At 34.1% G+C, this 23,522-nt stretch overlaps 2 long non-coding RNA genes across 2 annotated transcripts; both read right to left on the bottom strand.

Annotated features, from left to right (window-relative positions):
- Positions 1–312: 312 nt before the first annotated feature.
- On the bottom strand, positions 313–4,115 carry LOC128171991 (uncharacterized). Its single transcript, XR_008242177.1, has 5 exons — positions 3,594–4,115; positions 2,216–2,252; positions 1,814–1,879; positions 1,380–1,452; positions 313–1,158 (listed from the first exon to the last, which is right to left on the bottom strand). It is a non-coding gene; the product is annotated as an uncharacterized LOC128171991 (long non-coding RNA).
- A 3,740-nt stretch (positions 4,116–7,855) lies between these two features.
- LOC128171997 (uncharacterized) lies at positions 7,856–23,226 on the bottom strand. The gene is made up of 3 exons (XR_008242183.1): positions 23,197–23,226; positions 16,096–16,192; positions 7,856–7,925 (listed from the first exon to the last, which is right to left on the bottom strand). It is a non-coding gene; the product is annotated as an uncharacterized LOC128171997 (long non-coding RNA).
- Positions 23,227–23,522: the final 296 nt, after the last annotated feature.

The raw sequence follows: 23,522 nt of genomic DNA, 5'->3' as shown, positions 1-23,522 counted from the left end.
AATAAAACTCAACAAGAATTGGACATCGGTCCAAATCCACTTGGTAACCTTTTTTTCTCTAATTGAAATACAACCCAACAAGATCTGGAAATCTGTCCAAATCCTCTTGGTTACCTTTCTTCCTTAATTGAAATATAACTTTACAGATATTTGGAAAATCTGTCGGTATTTTTCTTCAATATCTGTTCTCCTGCATTAGAATACAACCCAATCGGTAGAAGGCATTTACATAGCCCTTGTTTAGAACTGAAGATTCCTAATTAAATACGAGGAATTTATAACCACATTGAATCACAAGAAGTAAGTCTCAGAGATTTTAATATAACATTTCGCTTTTATTTTTCAAAGAGATCTAAACTTAATGAAACTATACTAAAATATTTGGCATTCATAAGCATTAAATAGTTTAATTTTCTTGAATACTGAAATTCTAACACTACACATCTGGTCTAGACACCTTTACAAAAATAAATTAATGATAGCTCAAGGTACATGTACCATCATTTTGCAACTACCTGGCTGTTATGCAAATGAAAGCAATTTTTCTAAGCATGGATCTTAAATAATTGCAACATGGCCGTAGTTCAAGAAAATTCAAGCATTATAATGAAAATATTTTGTCAACAAACCTTCATTTCTTCTACCATGAAGTATATGTAATTACAGAACTAATGAGGTGTCCACTTTCTTTTATTTTTATCTTCAAAACACAGAAAGATATTAATCTAAGCTTTGATATAAAGATATATTTATGACAAAAGGCACAAGATGTCTTAAGTGAATCAAGTCCTTAATTACAAAAATTGGCTGTCAGTTCTTTTAATAAAAGAAGTTCTCATCAAATGAAGAAAATCCATGAAAATACTACGAGTATTTCCATACTACCATACTGTTAAATAAATTGCAATCTTGCAATAATTTGACTTGATCAAACAAAATTCTCATCAAATGTCCAGGTAAATGAAAATGTGGGGATCAGACTCCACACTTTCTTCTTTAGAGTTTCCCATAGCCTATACAGTATGGAACCTCGATTAGCTCTGCTTTCCTCTATCCCCATACTGCAAGTTATTCTTTCTAGAGTGGTGTTTGCGTTCAGACATTCTCTGAAATATTCCTTAACCTCCTCCAGTACAGCCTTCGTCCATTTTATTCATGCTGCAATGAAACAAATTTGTACATCACATAAAAATATGTTAATTAAATAAAGCTAGAAAATAAAATAACTCAAATATACACCATTTTTCTAATTAATTTACAATTAATTACTTTGCACAGAAAATTTGACTGGTAGGAGTTTAAAATTAGAAAAGTTAATTGAAATAATAGATTAACTCAAATCAGTCATGTGGTATGATATGAAGAAAAAAAATATTTACTAGATTAAGGTTTTCTTTCCTCGAAGTGATGTCTCCTCTTCTTCATCTTCCTGTATGTCTTCTTCCTCTACCACTACAAGAAAGTTTTATTCAATTAATTGCAACTGAAAAGTGTTTTTTTCTTCCAATTTATCAAGTTCCAAAAACCAAATCTTCAGACACCTTTACAACAAACGGTTTACATCTAACTGAAGCAATGTTCATCAAAGGAATATAACTATGATGGTGTAAACATGCAAGCAGTAAAAAATGTTCATTACAAAATGTTTCCGTTGTATGCATTCACACTGAAATATTAAGAAAGTTAAATACAGGAATCCATTTCTCAAAACTTTTGAAATAGCAAAATATTGTGCTTTTCACTTGAAGATAACATGCATTAGGATGTTTCTAAGAAAAGAAAAAAAAGCACAAAAAATATTACATACACTTACTTTTTTCCGTCAAGGATCATGCTGGCCACTAAACACCCCCATCCAGGAGAACAGCTACAGCATCTTCTGAAATACAAGGAAATCGATTAAAAAAAATTCATAAGGCTTGATCATTGGATTTTGTGTCATACGTCTGCTTAATTCAAGCCAAGGTTACATTCACTTTTTATTAATGTACACCTGTCAGTGTGCTCACCATAGAAACCAAACTTTTTGTTTCTTTATGGCCATTTAATCTGGAGTTTAAAATGCAAACACACAAATACCCATAAATTTACAAGTGTAAGATATCAGTAATCTTAGCATCTTGGTCCTCACAACACGCTACCGCCATATTCTCTACTTTCAATTTACTACAGAAAGAAAATATTTGATGTGGCACGTATCTTTATATGCTCTTACCTTAGCACATCTTTTCTTCTTTTGGTAGTTGATCCATCTGTGCATAATAAAAATGCAAATATATCTCTATATTTATACAATATACTTAACGGATTTACTGATTCACAATATCCAACAAAAAAATTGGACAAGCGATTTATTACTATTATTTTACCTAATAATGTATTCATCGTCAAAAACATACAAGATGTTAGAATAGTACAAAAATTAATAATCCACATTTACGATTTCTCACTTTCATACATAGTGTAGTTTTTAATATATAGCCCGCTATAGTGTGACCTCAAGATCTGTTAGATTATTGTACAATAAATGATTTGCTTATTCATTATTTTTTTTTTCATTTTTTTAAATTGATTTACATTTATTTTCATCCCTTAGAACAGTCATGGCATTGGTCTGACTAGTTTTAAAGTATAATGCATTACAGATTCTTTATTTCATGTAGGCTAAATGTAATATGTAAACTTAAACACATCTGCATGCAGTAATGAATCATAGGACATGTATAATGTAGACAATATTCTCTTTTGAGAAGTGGACAGACATAGCATGAGTGTAGGCTATGCCTGTTCACTTCTCAGTCAAAAGGGAATAAGTAGACAACTGATGGCAAAATTATTAAACCCTTTTTACCACAGAAATTTGGATTTTGAAATTGTTATTTAAGGCTTTTTAAAAAATCAATTGGCATTAAATTCTGCACAACAATCTTTTATTATAAATTAAGTTTCTGCATTCTTCAAGAAGAAAAGTTACGTTTTTGGGAAACAGAGAAAATTCTGGTTAATCCGACGATAGTTTAAAAGCTTAAAAAAGAATAGGAAAACTTCACATCTAGTTTTTTATAAAAATGTTTCATTAGTAAAAACATGATTTTAGGTGCTTCGGTGTTAAAATTTCAAATTATCTCCATAAAATATATTCTTTTGTGTTAATTCCATTTTTTAAATAACCTTACGATGTCTCAGTGACAAGCGAGCTTGTACAATTAGCCTACCAATTTCAAGGAGATAATTCAGTTGTTATTTATCAAAATATTGTACCAGTAATTAGGTGGCAAATCACCCATTTAACAGGACAGCTGTACCTGTATCGTCACTCGTGCGTGAAGTCCAGCATGTTCGGGTTTAACATTGCAAAACAGAGGTTAGGACAATGGTGGTTTTGAATTAAATTTACTTTTAATGAAAAGGGCATCCGCTATATGTTAAGTCGATCAAGACAGAGGAATTTCGAAATACACATAAGTCCTTTTATTACAATAATTATCCGAATGTAGTTCAAAATTAATTTAAAAAGTAAATTATCCTTATGTTTGACATAATGTATCAAAGCAAGACTTATTTTTAAAGTGTAAATAAATCAAGAAACTTACTTTTTGGATCTTGACCTCGTGCTCACTATGCCTTGCAGACGCCATTGTTGTTGTGTGTGAAATCAAACGCTCGAAAGAACAAGATAAACGGAAGTTGCTTTTCGGAAATCTCGGGAGTTAATATGACTGCAGCTTAGCTAAATTTCGAGTTCCGAAAGTATGATATAGAAGCGAATACATGGTGCGTCCATAGAAGCAACTTTTTCAGACACTTTACTGGACAAGTCGCAGTGTCTAAGTTTTGTTGGGTACTAACTTTCATGTACCCAATTAAGGCATTTTAAGTAGATTAAGCGACACTTCCTCTTGGGTATACCCAATAAGAAAAAAGTACCCAATTAGTACCAATTAAGTATAAAAAGAACCCAATACATGCACTCTCGTAAACACGGACGGACAGACGGACGGACAGACGGACGGACAGACGGACGGACGGACAGACGGACGACAGACAAAATGTGATCAGAATAGCTCACTTGAGCTTTCAGCTCAGGTGAGCTAAAAACTAAACCTCATCCAGCATCCAAAACCTTTGGCTCAGATTCAGCATTCAAGCCTGTCAGGTGCATCAGTATACATAAGACGCATCTCCATGCAAGTTTGGTGAAGTTCAGACCAGTAATAACTAAGATATTATCATCAGAGGGCACTAGCAATTAAACCTTAACCTGCTCCAGCATCCGCAACCTAATATGGCTAAGATTCAACATCCATGCCTGTCAGGTGCATCTGTATCATAAGACACACCATCCATTCAAGTTTGGTGAAGTTAGGACCTGTATTAACTAAGATATATTGTTTAGCATCCTTTATAATGGAGATCAAGCTCTGCATCTGAAGCTTCCTCTGTGATTCATTCATATTATAGTTTAATCAACTATGCAAGTTTGAAATAGTACTATTATCTATTCAACATGTGACCTGTTCCAAAAAACTTAACCAAATCCAGCATCTGAAACCTATGGCTCAGACTCAGCATTCAAGCCCGTCAGGTGCATCAGTATAATAAAACGCACCATCCATGGAAGTCTGGTGTAGTTAGGACAAGTAATAACTAAGATATGATCATCAGAGGGCACCTGTTTCAAAAACTTTAAGCAGCTCTAAAAACCTTAACATCCCCCAGCATCCGAAACCTATGGCTCAGATTCAGCATTCAAGCCTGTCTGGTGCATCAGTATAAGACGCACCATCATTTAACCAGCTCTAAAAACCTTAACCTCCCCCAGCATCCGAAACCTATGGCTCAGATTCAGCATTCAAACCTGTCTGGTGCATCAGTATCATAAGACGCACCATCCGTGGAAGTCTGGTGAAGTTAGGACAAGTAGTAACTAAGATATAATCATCAGAGGGCACCTGCAACAAAAACTTTAACCAGCTCTAAAAACCTTAACCTCCTTCAGCATCTGTAACCTATAGCTTAAATTCAGCACCCAAGCCTGTCTGGTGCATCAGTATAATAAGACACACCATCAATTCAAGTTTGGTGAAGTATGGACCAGCAGTAAGTTAGATATTGCTATCAAAGGGCACCTGCAACAAAAACTTTAACCTGCTCCAAAAACCTTAACCTCCTCCAGCATCCGAAACCTATAGCTCAGATTCAGCACTCAAGCCTGTCTGGTGCATCAGTATCATTAGACACACCATCCATGCAAGTTTGGTGAAGTACGGACCTGCAGTAACTTAGATATTGCTATCAAAGGGCACCTGCAACAAAAACTTTAACCTGGTCCAACAACCTTAACCTCCTCCAGCATCTGAAATTTAGGACTCAGATTCAGCATCTAAGTCTTTCAAGTCCATAAGTAGGTCCAGATGCATCATCCATGCAAGTTTGGTGAAGATAGGACAAGTAATAGCTTAGATACAGGACCTGCAACAAAAACTTTAACCAGGTCCGGACGCCGGCGCCGAGGGTATAGCATAAGCTGCCCCTGACTTCGTCTGGGTGAGCTAAAAACCGATATCAGTAAGTCAAATACTTTTAATTACTATATTGCTCAAATTCATTTGACAACGGTTTAACATTGATCAATTCACAATTAACATCATTATTGAAACAACGTTTATTGGATCATGCAAACTTGTATGACACAAACCAGCGTGCGAGGTTTCTAACCCCGTCAAACTCTGCCTATTCGGTCAAGGGTTTATGTAGAGCACAGCGGATCAGAAACCCTTGACTTGGGAAGATGGCATTTTACATGCAAAGGTAAACCAACTATAGTTGAAAACCTTAGTCTTTGATAGCAATGTTTGATGAATTTCTAGTAACTAAAGTGATATCCGATTTAGAAGAGTTGCGCTGAAAAACTATTTATGATCAGTAATATATTCAGTTAACTTAAAAACCTTGTTTTTAAAAACTTCCAGAAGATAATGAAATCAGAATGTCCTGTAAATATGCACATCCACACATTATGTCCTAATAGCTCAAAGTTTCTATCTTTTAAAATTTCCATACAGCAGTTGCAAAGGGGGTTTGCTAAAAAAAATGTATAGAAACATTTCACATATTTTTTGCTTGTAAAGTGTATTGAAAGCTACGGCAGGTATAACACTGTAATGCACACAGGTTACTCAAAGGTTAAAATGACAAGTTTTATTATGACGTCACAAACGTTGAACGCCGTTAACTGCAAAGTCACAAGCGAAAATCAAAGTTCACACTTGCGGCTATTACTGTGGCTCTTCCATTAATATGAACTTACCCTTAGGATAAGATAGGAATTTTAAGGTATAAATCACATTTTCAAACAAGGCATGAAGTTAAAATAATGTAAATATAAGCATTAAATCATGACATTTTGAAGTATAGTCTCATAACTGCAGCGATGCTTGCATACAAATTTTCATAACGCGCTAACGCGCATTACTCAATTTGTATGCACGCACCGCTGCAGTTATGAGACTGTATACTTCAAAATATCATGATTCAATGTTATAATATTCTTATACTCTATCTTTATTGGTCATAATTTTAAATTCAAAGGGGGAAAGTTCAAGGGAAAATATGTACATATGATTCAACAACAATCGAAATAACAAGATATATCTCAGTTCAATTTCTCTTTTAGATAAATACTACGACGGTTTAAATTTTCACAGATAAACAAATGCAAAATGAAAATTTACTCACATTATCATTTCACGTTTGTGCTCAAAATCCACTCCGAGAGTGCCAATGACAGCAAGGGTCTTAACGCTTCGCGAGCTCAATAAAGACAATGGTTTTTCTTAAAATAGATTTTACGCACATCTCCATTCAGAACTTCTCAAATAGTTACAGAACACACCTCCGTTCGGAACTTCTCAAATAGTTACAGAACAGTCAAAAGGTTTGCCCCACTTGTTGTTGAATTCATGGGCAGCAATTTAACAAAATTTACTTTGATTTGTTTCATTTTTCAAACATCAAGAAAAACTTTAAAAATATATGTGTAAATAAAGATGAGATTGTTTCACCCTTTCGAAATAGCAATTATGCCAACAAAAGCTGTTAATGTATGCACTATTTTCTTTAGTGCATGAATAATGTAGTGCAAAATGTTTGCAGAAACAGCTATAACAAGGACTCACTCGCTTCGCGAGCCGACTCAAAAATCAAGCTAGGTAATTTGTTGACTATCAAGCCTCTCTAAATATTGGTATATCTAATTCCCTTCCATGAAAAAACTCTTTTTACCTTTTTGCATCGCCATGGCAAATTCTTCACTCCATAGTCATATCGAATTTCTTCACCAGCTTTAATGAATCTTCTGGCGAACAAAACTAACACAGGCCTGTAATCGATGAATAGTTTTTCCATGTCGGCATTGCATTGATGATCATGCCGTGGAGAATCATTGACAAAACGTCCCATTCTTTTTGAAAATGTTCCATCGATGCTAAAAAATAGATACACATCAGCCCAATAGGAATCATAAAACAAATATTTTTTTAAATCAAAAACTAAAAAAAAAAAATTTGTATAGAAAAAGCATTAAATGATCGTTATTAATTAAGGCTGGGACGATTCAAAGTTCCGTAAATCTTAATACTTTTCATCTTAATTAGATTAAAAAATGATCTTTACCTTGCTGATTCCATTTTGATTCAATTAAGGGACCAACCTAGAGCAAAATTTAAAGAAGACAGAATAACTACAAAATACTTACCACAATTTTTTTCCTCCTTGGGGTGATTTGAAAAAAAAGATATAACTTCCCAAGGCAGAAGAGTAGTTTTTTTCTCGGTTTTCTCCCTCTCTTCTGCCAATAAGTTCACCATCATATTCCAAAATGAACTCCCCTTTTTTATAATCCTTCTTGGCAAAAACTCCTTTCCCTACAAATCAAGATAAACATGACTGCAGGTAACCAAATATCACAGAGAAGAGGAATCAACTTTATGAGACCACAATTGCCATATCATATGAAAATTTATCATAATGAAATACTGTAAATAAATTCCTAATTAAATGTGAGGAATTAATATATATTCCGCACAAATTTAATTGCCAGAAGCACATCTCGCAGTTTTAAAATCATGCTTTTATTTTTCATACAGATGTAAACTATTTGGAATTATAAATACAAGAGGCCCATGGGCAAAATCGCTCACCTGAGCAACAGTAGGCATAATAAAATCAGCTGTATGGAGTCATATACAAAATATCAAAACAATGTCGTATAATAGATCAAGTATCAAAAAAATTTCCCCTGCATATTCTTATGTTTATCATTGAGCCCCTTTGTAAAAGGACGAATTTAAAGTCATTTCACATATTGACCATTGCGGTTCTCATGATGATGATCAGACTTAAACAACTGTTTATATATGGATTACAAACCTACATCAAACTTTGAACCACTTGTGAGGTCCAAGAATTGTCCAGGGGCCAGAGTCTAAACAATTTTGAGGAATTAGCAATATGTCAAAATGCTTGCATATAAGTAAAACCATATATAATAACATTTGAGTTTTTGCGAATAATTTAAGTGTTTACCTTTGTAAAATCTGAAACCCCCCCCCCCATGTGGCCCAACTCTACTCCTGAAGAATAAGACTTTGAAAAATTTTAATCTACACTATCTGAACTGACTTTAAAAGTTAGAGCTTTTCTAGACAATGTGTTTTAGGAGATAACAGTGAGGTTAGGCCAAACAAAAATATGTGTGTTTCCGGTAACATGTCCCCCAAAATTAGGGTAGGTAGGTAGGCAATTACTTTTTTTTTTTAACTTGACATTTTATTTTAACTTTATATTATATTTAACTGGGTTTTTTTTGGTAAGCTGTATGTGGAAACTAACTCTTAATTAGGCTCTTCTCTTCCCCCAAGAGACATATGAAGAAACATGATAGTGAGCCCCAACATGGATGCCCTGTGTGTAACAAAACATTTTATAATAAATGTGAAATGACTCGTCATCTCAATAGAACTCATTTAATGCCTCGAACGTCGATCCTTTGGCTTTGCTTGCTTCAAAATTATGAATTTCTCCGTATAAATTCCCCACAGTCCAGTGCCCAGAAAAGCTATTTACTGCATTAATTTAGGGTGAATGCAGACATTTTTTTAACTTAAACCCCATGACAACATGTGACGGATTGGGGTTGCGATACCCGCCATGTTGTCGAGTATCTGCACAAGTGAAATCTTTCAAACGCTTGAAAAGACTTTTTTTAACCATTTGTTACACGCGTCTTTTTAACTTAGTCTCGTTCAACCAGACGCTCGACTGTCTCCGTAAATCTTTGATGAGCAGAGATTTACGGAGATAGCCGAGCGTCTGGTTGAACGAGACTACTTTTTAACTGTACATGTTTTGAAGACTGTAGTTTTAGAACAAATTACGGTACATAATCGGGATTTGCAATAAAAAGTGCTAGGGTCGGCGCGTAAAATTAGGGTCGGTCGGGTTACCGGAAACACACATATTTTTTTTTTTTGGCCTTAAGCATATAAACGTGTACATCTACAGGTACATGTGAAGCTACAAGTCTGTTTACACGTACCAAAATTTGGTTATATAAATGTAAGTGTACGTGTACATTTTGAACATGCTCAGTTTACTCTCATTGTTTATGAAATAATTCTTTGACTTTGATGAAACCAAAAGCATAGTTGTCCTTAATTTGTTGTCTGGTTTACATAACACAATTATATCTTATAAACATTTAGTCTATATTCTTATCAAAAAATGCTACAAGTTTTCATCTACAGGTACTTTTGTTTCTACACGTTTTGCACAACTTGTAGAATTAGGCCAAAAAAAAAAATATGTGTTTTTCCGCTTTCCCGACCGACCCTATTTTTTATGCACGGACCCTAACACTTTTTATTCCAAATCCAGATTACCAACTGTAATTGGTTTAAACAATAGAGTCTTACAAATCAGGGTTCAAAAAACGCTTGTAACTATTCAATAGAAAACAACACTTATCAAAGCGTTTTAAAGATTTCTAAGTGCAGATTGACAGTATGGATGAAAGTTATCCTTGGTTATTTTAGCTTAATTATCAATGCAATAAATAGTTTCATAGGGCTGTGATGTGTTAAAAATTAATATAAAGATGTACAAGAAAAAAGCAGAGGCAAAGTTTTTTTGTTTTTGTTTTTTCTGGGTGTGGAGACTGCAGACATCGTAAGTCTTTGAATAGGCCCAACGATCATTCACATATTATAAATATGATTTTAAAATGCTGGAGTTCAATTGCAAATGAAATTTTTAAAATTAGTCTTAAACCATTAATTATGTATTCATTTTTTGGGGAATTATTGAAAAGATTTCTCTAAGGCTCTCGTCTGATCAACCAGAATTTCCTCTGTTTTTGAATTCAACACTTACAATTACGATATTAATGTTTACTGTTATGTCAGTTGACCAGGAAAATAGAACTAATAACCAATTTATGATATATTTGTGGTAATGGGTATCATACTCTGTTAATTTATAGTGGCTGTCATATTTATATTTTTCTATTTACATGAAAATAAAATTTTCGTATACATTCTAAATAAACCTTAGATTTAAGAAAGCTTTAATTATTTAACAGTTGTCTCTATCCACGATTGCTCCACCTGTAAAATACATTTTCTTATTGTATAGAAAAATCATATGCTAGGAAAGGGGAAAACTTAAAAGCTCATTTAAAAAAAAAAAAAAAAAAAAAAAAGCCGACCTACCTACCCTATTTTAAAATTTGATGAAATAGGAAACACACATATTTTTTTTTTTTGCCTTATGTGGTATACGGAAAATGTGACGTAATATACATAAAATTAGGTGATTCCCCTAATTACGTACACACTAACATGCTTAACCTCTCTTATTTTTAAAGATTTCTCCTTATATATTTCAACATAAAAATTTGACCCCCCCCCCCATGTTGCCCCAACCTACCCCCAGGGATCATGATTTTAATCAACCTAAATCTACACTTCTTGAGGATGCTTCCACACAAGTTACAGTTGTTCTGCCCGATCAGTTTCAGAGAAAAAGATTTTTAACAGGGCTCGACATTAACGCTTGTCCGCTTGTCCGGTACCAGTTAAAAAAATATACGGACAAGTGAATATTGCTTGCCACTTGTCCGACTGGACAAGTGCATTTTTAAGTAAAGAAAGTTTTGTGATTAATAGAAATTAATTAGGCGAGTTTATTCAGGTAATTTTACCTGAACATTAAAAAAAATCACTGTAAACATGAAAATTAATGAATGAAATTTTAACATATGATCAACTATTGTTCAAAAATATTTTTTCATGTTTTGAAATATGTGTTTCTTGTTTTATCTTGCGAATTGAGACCAATACACAACAATCAAGATTTAATCAAAAGTATAAAAATTCATCACTAGAGTAATATTTTATCAAACTATCATGGTTCATGTATCACTGCAATCAGAATTTTTCTAAGTTTTGCATTTATATCATTTATAATTATTTTTTATATAAATTATATCAGATTCCTGTAGTAAAGGTACAGAAATTCAGGTAAAAATACCTGTACACTATTGTATCTATTATCTGCACAGTTACATGTATCAGGCAATATTTATTTCAAAATTGTTATTGTAATTCAGTCAAAACATTAAACTATTCAAAGGGGGGTTTCTAAACATTTAGTTCAGACCCAGGTATGAGCTAATAATCTACCGACTTCGACAAGTTTCGTTTTTTGGCACCCCCCCCCCCCCCTCGCCGATGTATAGCATTTACAGCATTGTATATTAGTTTCTATTGGGTTTTATTTCTTAAATAATTTTATGGAACAGTATAACTACAAAATACTGGGGAAGATCCACAGTTAATGTGTTGAATTTATAAGTTAGATTATGCCCAGGCTGACGCAATGCATGCGCAATGCACATGTGCCGATGTTCGGAGGCCGCCATTGTTGTTGTCATGCAGGTGTCGTGAATTAGCCCTAATTCACTGCTAATCAACCAAATTCCTGTCATAAACTTCAAAGGAAGTGGATTGGTCATGTTTATTTCCACTTGGGGGTAATTTTAAACACACAAAATCATCTAGAATATCTAAACCAATCTCTGTCTAATCGTCCGATGCCGCCATTTTTTTAAAACTTCACAGGTGTGTGTATCACGTGATATCTGTCAAACCATTGCATAACCTGACTGTATAATCGTCTGTGTAAGGTAGACACTATTAGGTGTTATTTGCCACTCTATTTTGCTTCAGACAAGTAAAATGAAATCCATCCCCCCCCCCCCCCTGGATATTCTTATGTTCTAACAGGATGATTTTGTAACGTGCAAGGGGGTCACTGCCTGTGATCCCCGCGGGCCCGTACTGGAGATAGACTGGGATAGCCCTGATTGCTGCCAATATTTACAAGAGCAGACTTTAATCACCGCTCCTGCACATATATAGGGACTCAATGTTACACAGGCAGGGATGACCGCACACCTACGCAACTCAACAGGTACCAACGTTAACGCAAGCAGGGATTGCCGCACACTGCGCTAGAAAGACCAGAACACCAGCAGGGATGACCACACACTAGTTCTATGCCGCAACCACCACCATTACACTTGTATTGATGCGATTCAGGGCAGGGATGACCGCATACTCTGTATCGTAGGTTAGAAAACACGGACTTAGATAGAGCAGGGATGTCCATACACTCAATCTATCCCAACCTGTTCAAGTTTAACCCCAAACAGTCGCTCAATGTAACTCAGTAGACACTGTCCCTATATATGTGGCGGCCTAAAATAATTCATAGTATCTAAAATTGGAAATCAAAAATAAACAAACTAATCCGTCCTAAACCAAAACTACTTATGCAGAACAACTTATATACATTGAATATTAATTATTGTATAAAATTAATCATCACAATAATTGGATAACAGTGGATGCATTAATTAAAATAATCAAGAATCAATAAATCAAGGGCAATAACTCAATACAGTAATACAAAAAGATTCTAATGAAAAAATAGCTGCCTGCTTCAATTTTATACTCATATCACATGTTGAGTATTGCAGTTCTCAAAAAGATCCTTTACAATTGTTTATATATGGGATATTTAGCTACATCAAACTCTGAACCTTCTTGTGGGACCAAAGAATTGTCCTGGAGCCAAAGTCTTAACAATTACAAAGAATCATCTTGCTGATTAGTTTCTGAGAAGAAGATTCTTAAAGATTTACTCTGTATATTCCTATGTAAAACTTTAACACCCCCCCCCCCCCCAATGTGGCCTCACCCTACCCACAGGGATCATGATTTTCACAACTTTCAATCTACACTACCTGAGAATACTTCCACACAAGTTTCAGCTTTCCTGGCTGATTAGTTTCTGAGGAGAAGATTTTTAAAGATTTACTCTATATATTCCTATGTTAAACTTCGACCCCACATTGTGGCCCCACCCTACCCTCGGGGGTCATGATTTTCACAACTTTGAATCTACACTACCTGAGGATGCTTTCACACAAGTTTCAGCTTTCCTGGCTGATTAGTTTCTGAGAAGAAGATTTTTAAAGATTTACTCTATATATTCCTATGTTAAACTTCAACCCCCCATTGTGGCCCCACCCTACCCCCGGGGGTCATGATTTTCACAACTTTGAATCTACACTACCTGAGGATGCTTTCACATAAGTTTCATCTTTCCTGGCTGATTAGTTTCTGAGGAGAAGATTTTTAAAGATTTACTCTATACATGTATATTCCAATGTTAAACTTCGACCCCCCATTGTGGCCCCACCCTACCCCCAGGAGTCATAATTTTCACAAATTGGAATCTACACTACCTGAGGATGCTTCCACACAAGTTTCATCTTTCCTGGTCATATATGGTTCATGAGAAGAAGATTTTTGAAAATTTCTCGAAAATTTTCATAAATTCCTAATTATCTCCCTTTGCAAAAGGGCGTGGTCATTAATTTTCACAACTTTGAATCCCCTTAGGCTAAGGATGCTTTGTGCCAACTTTGGTTAAAATTGGCCCAGTGGTTCTTGAGAAGATGTTGAAAATGTGAAAAGTTTACAGACAGACGGACAGACGGACGGACAGACAGACAGACGGACAACAGTCAAAATGTGATCAGAATAGCTCATTTGAGCTTTCAGCTCGGTGAGCTAAAAAGTTAATGAAGAGCCCTGTTTAAAGATCTATTCTATAAAAACCTTTGTAGAAATTTGACACCCCATTGTAGCCTCACCCTACCACTGGGGATCATGATTTGAACAAACTTGAATTTACACTACCTGTGGATGCTTTCACACAAGTTTCAGTTTTCCTTGCTGATAAATTTCAGAGAAGAAGATTTTTAAAGATTTACTTCATATACATGTACCGGTATTACTATGTAAAATTTTGACCCCCCCCCCCCCCCCCCCCCCCACTCTGGCCACAAATGGTTTTTGAGAAAAAGATTTTTGAAAAATATCCAACAAATTTTCAATGATTATTAACTATCTCCCCTTAAGAGGGGGTGGCTCTTCATATTGAGCATGCGAAGCAAGCTCTACCTGCAAGGCGTACACGTGTGAATAGAAAATTCGGACTAGTTGCATTTTTTTTCAGGGTAGTATTTAAAGAGACAGACGACACTTTGGCTGATGTGAACTTTTGCGTCATGGGGAAATTACTGTAACTAGTTATTGTAAATCTGCTGAAATATGTAAATACCAAAATCTTCTCAAAATCTTGCAGAGCTATCGAATGGGGACATTTCTTCAATAGGGAACAGTTGTAACTTGCTCTCATTTGGATGAATGCTCATATTTATTTTATTCACTATATTTACGGTAATTTCTTTAAAAGGGGCATGGCAGCCTCATTCAAAAAATCTTCACAAGCAAAAAGAAAAAAATATAATTCTCAAAATCAGAAAAATTCTAATCTGGGGTGAGGAATGGGGAGTGCGTAGTATGCCTTTAGTTCTTTAGCTGCTCAATGGTATCTTTATTTTCAATTCCATTTATTACAGCTTCCATTTTCCTTATATGATTATGATTAGCAAAATTTTTTTACGTAAATTAAAAAAAAAAAAAAAAAAAAAATTTTAAATATGTAAGTTTGAGGTTCATTATGTTAAAATCTAATGAAAATTTACTGAAAAAAAATAAGTAAGTTTTATTTTATTTTGCATTCAAATTCATTTACATTATGTTGCTACTTTTATTTTTATTGATTATTTTCATAATTCATTATGATCACGTGCTGCGCTCGCCCCAACAGTCACACCCTAAAACATATTATTAACAAATTTTAATTCCCTTTAACTAAGGATGCTTTGTACCAGTGTACATTTGGTTGAAATTGGCCCAGTGGTTTTGGAGAAGAAGTCAAAAATGTAAAAAGTTTACGGACAGACAGACAGACACTGCACAAAAAGTGATCAGAAAAGCTCACTTGAGCATGTATCTTGCATGTTTCAAAGATTCTTTTAGCACGTGACTGTTCCATAACAAACAAATTCATTTTTGTCAGATTGACACGTTTATCATACGTCCAACATCGCTGCTTCAAACAAAGAACCTTGTTTTCGATATATGGAATACTGAACTCAATGTTATGAAATGATTTAACAGCCTCTTTATTATTTTCGTAATAACTAAAATAAGGGATTAAATTAGCCCTTAATTTTTTCAATTTAAATTTTCCTATCTATAAGAATGATTTTATGCTAAATTATGTTGAATTTGACTCAGTAGTTCTTGAGAAGAAGATTTTTAAAAATGCACCCCCTTTTCTTGCAGTTTAAATTTTTTTCTCTGCTTTGAATAAAAACTGGCCTTTCATTTTTGCAATTTTTATTCATCTTTCCATAGGGATGCTTTGCGCCAAATTTGGTTGAAATTGGCCTTGTGGTTTTAGTGAAAATGTGAAGACAGGCGGACAAACATACGGACAGACAGATAGACAGACGGATGATGGACAAAATGTGATTAGAAAGGCTCACTTGAGCTTTCAGCTCAGGTGAGCTAAAAAATAAGATTCTTTACGTAAAATGTAATTGCTAACACTTACCAATAACATCATTTATATGCTTTACTTCACAGCCATCTTTATCTAACTTCAGCTTGATGTAGTGGTCCGCTTCTTTCCTTGCCTCTGCAGCTGGCACCTATAAAAAAGGAATCCACCCTACATGAGGATGCTCCTACACGAGTAATAGCTTTTCTGGCCAATCATTTTCTGTAAAAATTCAACCCACCCCATTGTGGCCCTACCCTACCCCCTGAATCATGATTTCAACAGACTTAAATCTACACTACATGAGGATGCTTCCAAACAAGTTATAGTGTTTTTGGCCAATCGGCTTCTAAGAATAAGACTTTTAAAGATTTCTCTCTATACAGGTGACAGGATGTATCGAACTTTGATCGACCATCCAGGTGAGGTCCACAAGGAGCTTAATCATGATAATTACAATGAAATATTTTTTATAAGTATAACAAGACCCAGGTTTTACTTCGAGAAATCCAAAACTTAAAGAGATCATAGATCATGAGATCAAGAGTAAATTTGCTTAGTTATTAAATTGGGACAGTGAGATCAAGAGCACTGAAAATTTTAAAGTTCTATCTTTGATACTTTTTGAGAAAAATTGGAACAAGCAAAACCATAAAATCAATAAAATCTTAGGTGTCTGACCGGAAGATACGACCAAAATAATGAATGTAATTTTCTTACAAATTTTATCAAAATCGGCTGAAGCGTTTCTGACAAAACGTTACAAGAAAAAAAATAATAACTAGAGACAATCTCGTTGCAAGCAACAAATGGGTCTTCCATCTGATTTTTGAGTAAATGAGAAAATCTACGCAAAAAATTATTTTTAAAAAATTTCGGCTCTTGGGGCTTGAACCCAGGTAGCCTTCACAACTCTAACAACTGAGCTACTTGGACTCTTGCTTCAATTTCTGTAACAGTTACAATTTGATTTGAAATAAAAACCTTTTTAAATATCAAGAATTTAATTATTAGATAAATCCAGTTTGCCTAGATATGTTTTCAGTATCATTTTGACATAATAAAAATTCTAACATTTTCTATATATTTGCATTAATATTCTATGCTAAACAACTATCACTCTTTCAAGATTGAATTATGTACATGTCAAAAAGAACCTATAGAATATATTACAAACCTACCAGATGTTAAAAATGTGAATAATTAATAAAGTATAATAAAAAGAAAAGTATACTGAAAATTCATAAGGCCAAACAAAAAAATATGTTTGTTTACTGTTACATGCTGAAAAAAATAGGGTCGGTAGGTAGGATTTTTTTTTAATTTTATTATTTTTTTTTTTTACACAACTTCAGAAATGTCACATACATGATATTATTGAGACAACTCGAATACATCCCTTATCCCTTTCTAAGTGACAAATTTTGATGAAAATTGGCATAAACATTGAAGAATCCAAAACAAATAAATAAACAAAGTAATATTGAAAGTAAATTTAATATTTTGTTTACGACGGTAGATAAACAAGTCAGTGGTCGGGGTACCTGGCGCAGGCATAATCTCGGAGATTAAAAAACTTAAACATCCCATTTCAAAGTGTCTGTAGAATTACAGTTAATGATAAAAGAAATCAAATTAAATATGTTCATTTTGCTATATTTTGCAACTAACTTTTGATTACGTTTCACTGATTTTCGAGCTGAAATACGGATATGGTACAAATATATTTACCAAGCTATAGAAATATGACAACGACATTACATTGAATTTTGACCTCAAGACGGCACAGCGAATATACATCAAACTGGTGGAAATCTCAGAAAAAGACCTTTAAGGCCACGCAATTCCTTAAACCAAAATTATACGATAACCAGGGACACAGAGCTTCAGTTCATCATATTTTTTTCACTGATTGTTTTACTAGAATTAAGACAAATAGACTAAATACCAAGTACTGTTTACCACTAACTGTTGTCAACAGTTCTAAAATAAAAACAAGCAGGAGACATTCACAGTAATTTGATTTTAGGGTAAACAGAACTCAAAATAAAAATCAAGAATGAGAGAAAATGTAAATGATGACATTTTGAAATCAAAACAAAAGATGAGAAATAAAAAATAATTCTTATTTCCGGTCGTTTGTAAGGTGTTTAAACACAGGAGCAATGAGAAGCGTTAAAATGAAGTTGCGAAAAGTTTGCGGTTGCGCTGGGTCACTGGACACAGGCACGTTGATCCACTTACCAATAATGATCTATTCATGCCATGGAAAAGAAACTTTTTACATTGATAAACTCTATTCTGATTTACATTTTGGTGAAATTTCAAGGGTTTATCTCTTTTCCTAAAAGAATAAGAGAAAATGTCTCAATAATTTCCGAACAACCCTCGTAAACTGATAATACAAAACTGTTTTGCCATTGTGTTATGCTTACTTTTGTTTGCCATATGCACCCCTGCGAATTTTATTGTCATTTAAATTTTAGACCACGTGGTTATATTTGACCCTTTCAGTTTCGCAGTAAAAATTGTGCCTCATGTTTGTAGTCTATTTCATAGAATCTAGGTACTTGTAATCAAATACAAAATATAGAGGTTTATTGATTTTAAACTTTATCTTCATTAATTGGTGGATAAAATGTGTTCTAGAAATAAATAAGACAATACAAAAAAATAGTTTATGTCTGCTGTTGCAACAATTAACATGCTTAGTAGAGATCTCCCCTGAGGGTTAATTTTCGATTTGCGCCTGACCTAGTAATAGTATCAATAGTGCAACAGACTATGTATTTTTATGCAGAATGTTCCTTGAAAATGGCTCGATATGCTAAGTTTTTATTCAAAACAGACACCCATTATTTTTTTAAAAACATGATATTGCACACCACAAGCATCAAACATGGCCATGATCGAAATGTGCAAAAATAAATTTAAAATGATTTTGGAGGATAATTTTAGGGAAATAAATGCAAGAAATTGATAAGATAAAACCACGGATGTCTGGTGTTTAATATTGGTTGGATAGCGAAATAAAGAAAATCTAGAAAACTCATTGTCATTCTGTCGCTTCGCTCGCTACGCTCACGAAGCTCACTGGTAGGATTTTGCCTGTTTCTCATTTATTTTCAAGAAATTGGTAAAATCGCCGACTCCTGTGGTCAAAACTATCTTGCCTCCATGTTGTTTGCCTCGTATTTCAAAAACGGGAACCTTTTCATTTCCCCCATGTTATCGATCGAACACCTGGATAAATGTCATATTATTCATAAATGCCAATATCAACTGCATTTGCTTTATATGTGCGCATTCTTCAAACTGCAGAGAACATGTGGACCTAGATATTGACGCCATGTTTTTTTCACTTTCGATTTCGATTTAAAACGCTTGACAGATTAAGATGTCATATTATTCGGCAATGCCAATATCAACTGCATTTGCTTTATATGTGCGCATTCTTCAAACTGCAGAGAACATGTGGACGTAGATATTGACGCCATGTTTTTTTTTCACTTTCGATTTCGATTTCAAACGCTTGACAGATTAAGATGAATATAAAAGTTAAACGAACCCACGTGTGACTTCCGGATTTCTAGCGATGGATAAAAACAATTAGGGTCGGCGATTAAATATAGGGTCGGTCGGGTAACCGTAAACAAGCATATTTTTTTGTTAGGCCTAAAACTGCTGTTTCTGTCATTTTCGTCTAAAAAAAAAAATAAAACCTTCCACACAAAAAAATTTATAGTTCCCCCGAAAACTTGTTCATTTCTCGAATTCAGATGGATTTGATTTCAGATGAATGTTGTGTATTATAAAATAATAGTCTTTCTGTTGCATGTTATGATAAAATATATAAAATCATATTCATTAAAAAAAAAGGATCATCTGCACAATGAAATCAATTAATATATATGTTAGGAGTGAGATACACGTACCTTACTCTGATACATGTATTGGAAATAAATATGTGACAATGTTGATCTGAACAATAATCTGAACAACAACAAGCATTCTGAAAGTATTGCATAAGCAATACACGTCCCCAACCGGTTTGTAGAAATTTGTGAAAACAATGCACTGTTATGTAGAATATCATTTCTTACCGTCTTCTGTACCCTGAATCAACAGACCAACCCGATAACGAACCCGATTGTAATCATACAAAACATAGGTAATCACAGTCCAGGTCATAAATAGCCTGTTTCAGAATATGTCGTATTCGTAGTTTTACATAGAAAACTATAATAGGGCAAACAGAAACTTTATAAATGCATTTAGATGTCAAGTTATTTGCCAAAAAAATAAAATATGGAATTTATAATAAATAAATAGGAAATATCCGGTATTTATAACTAAACCTTTTAATTTTATAATGTTATATTCATTAAATGATAAGGTTGAAATCTTTGAGCACGACATATTCTGAAACAGGCTATTTGTGACCTTGACTGGAACTCTTCAGCATTGGAGATGTGAATGAGTGTGGAAATGAATTGAAAAATAAACAAGTTCATATTTTGTGGGATATAAATCTTTTAACGGTAGGAAGCTAACATTTTATGTTGATAGGGAGTTAAAGGGATGTTCAAAGTAAAAAGTTGAAGCGAGCAGATGATTTAATTCAGCGTATTTCTATCGTAACAACCGGCCTAAGTTGGGGCAAATTTTCCCGAATCACTTTGTGTGGCACTGGTCTGTGATTCGGAAGAGACGTCCGTCAAAAATTTTTCAGTCTCGACGAATCTCGCTGAGATTAATCATGTAGTACGTTTCATCAAATGGTTATATTATTACGCACAGTGATTTCGCCGGCTTAGGCGCTTTTATGCTGCACCGCGCACTTACTCTGACAAACTTCCCCCCATGCTTCAAAAATTTTCTGTAAGATGTCTGATTTTATCCGATTGTGAATATTATCTTATTTCCAATAAAAAATACGTTTTTAAATATGAAAGAAACAAACATTCTTAGGATTCATACAAAAAAAATATGATAAAATAAAAAAAAATCCCCACCTACCTAACCTAATGTTTTCATCAATGTTACCTTAAACACACAATTTTTGTTTTTAGGCCTTACACACAAAGACAGCAGAAAATGTAAATATAAGCAAAAAAAAAAATATATACTACACCTAGTTTTAATTATCAGGGGAGTTTTTAACAGGGTTGGCCGGGAAATACCAGTGCTGGGAATTACCGGTGGTAAATACCGGTATTTCCCGTCCCGGTCAATACTACTGTTTTTCACTAATGTGGGAAATACTGGGAAATACAAATTTTTAATCTTTATTTCTTTAATTTTTTTCAATGCAAAACGTATGTTTATGATAAAAGATATTAACAATAAGCATCAAAAACCAATTTATCCTACTTTCCCATTTCACTGCCAGTTTATGAATCTTAAATTCACCAATCACCTATTCTCAAAGACTTCTATAGCTGCTAAAGTACAAATTTTAGTCCAGCTTTTTGAACCTCAAGTTTTCTGTTTTACAGATTTATAATTCAAAGTACAAAATAAACTGTTATAATTACTGTAGGTGTTACAAGTAACAATTAAATAATCACACATGTTGTTATAATAAATGACACTTGACAGTTTTGTGCTCCTGTTTAGGGGAGATATATACTATGAGTGGGGCTGATTGGCTTCTTCTTAGGTGTGTTGCATACTGAGGTAGTGACACAGTCACACTTTATTTTTCACAATTTTCTTGCACCATTTTCACATTCACCAAATAACCAGAAAATGGAACTTTTGATATCATGTTTATGATAACTGTATAGATTCACCTATACCTGGCTAGTCTTAAAAACAAAATAACAATGTTGTCAATGAATGAACCATGTTTGGAGTATTCATAAGAAGATAACCAATGCATTACTGGGCAGTCAAAACTTGTTAAAATCAAAGAACATTTATAAAATGTCAAAAAGCTGACAAGGTGTACTATTGTCTACATCCCTACAGATTTGATTAAGACTAATGTCTAAGTATGAAGTACTATAATTTGTAGTTGTACTTTATTTCCCAGTATTTCCCGGGAAATACCAGTAATTCCCGGGAATTACCAGTATTTCCCACCTTCCTGGGAAATATGAGTATTTCCCGCTTTTTTGCCAACCCTGGTTTTTAAGGAGCCAGTCGACACTTAACGGACATGAACTCTAATGACTCAATCATGTTAAATAAGGGGAAATAACTCTGTAATTCCTGAGAGCAAGATGACACTATTGATACCCTAAAAAAATAATAACTCGAGTATTTCTCTACTGAAAAGTAATGGATGTCCTATTTTTTTTTAAGAAAACTTAAACTTGCACAAATCACAGGCCTCTGAATTGCTATCAACATGTATGGGCACTGCTAAGCGGAGCATCCCCTCGCGACATGAGTTATAACTGCATATTAAAACTTAATAAAAAAAAAATTTGACACTGTCCCTAACAAAAAATAATCAGCTGTATATCACATGATTCGGTAATGGAGAAAATGATCCGCTAAGGGAGAAAACATTGTTCATCAAAGTACAGCGATAATTTTTGTTTAATCATTGGGTGATGGGAAAGAAATATATGATGCTATGAGTCAAGCATGGAACAATAAAACAATGTTGTATTATGAATTTAACTCGGACTTAGTTACGTACAGTACTATCAACGCGAATTTACTTAGTGATTCGTTAAAGGCAACCTCACTGTACCAAATATTTGGATGTCATGTGATAAAATCTCTTTAAATTTAATCTATTCATTTGATGTGTATGTTGCCCCATTCTGGGGCAATCAAATACACAACGGAAAAGGAACGAATTTTATGGTCAAATGACAAAGTTACAGACCTCTTAACTACAAAGGCTACTGTGGGTTTTCCCCCCAAATATGGCGGCCAAGGGACATAACTTTTGTAAAGTGTGGATTGGTCTATACAGAGGTCCATGCACAAATGACCAAAGCTCAAGGAACGAACATATTTGCAGATCACAGGCACTGCGTGTCCAAATTTGTCGAATACTTCGGACATACACAACTGTCGATCACAAAAGCCCTGTGGCCACAGTGTGGGCCCAGGATATATTGTTTCATGAGAATTGCTTCAATCATCAATGTCAACGGCTCGGTCGAACGATAAACAATACGTATGTATAATTACCTTTAGGCATGATTCAGATATCATCCAGAAATATCCATGTTTTTATAGTAGGCCTAATAATCAAGTTTTCCTGTCTCATATATACGGTAGCGATCGGATTTATCCCATATTCAGCGTTTAACTCACTAAGGTCTGCTGACAGTACTCACTGTACTGTTCGCTTTCACGCGCCTAATCTTCTTTCCAAGAGGTGTCTACACAATTCGTGTCTTCAGCTTTTACGGACCCTGCGATTTCGGCATTTTTATAGCTAATTATTTATTTAAACAATTCCCTTACCGTTAACATTACTAAAATAAAATATTAACTTATATACATTTGAAAAT

The sequence above is a fragment of the Crassostrea angulata genome, chromosome 2, assembly GCF_025612915.1.
Source record: "Crassostrea angulata isolate pt1a10 chromosome 2, ASM2561291v2, whole genome shotgun sequence".
In the NCBI taxonomy this organism is placed as follows: Eukaryota; Metazoa; Mollusca; class Bivalvia; order Ostreida; family Ostreidae; genus Magallana; species Magallana angulata.
This window is presented reverse-complemented; position numbering and strand designations above follow the sequence as displayed.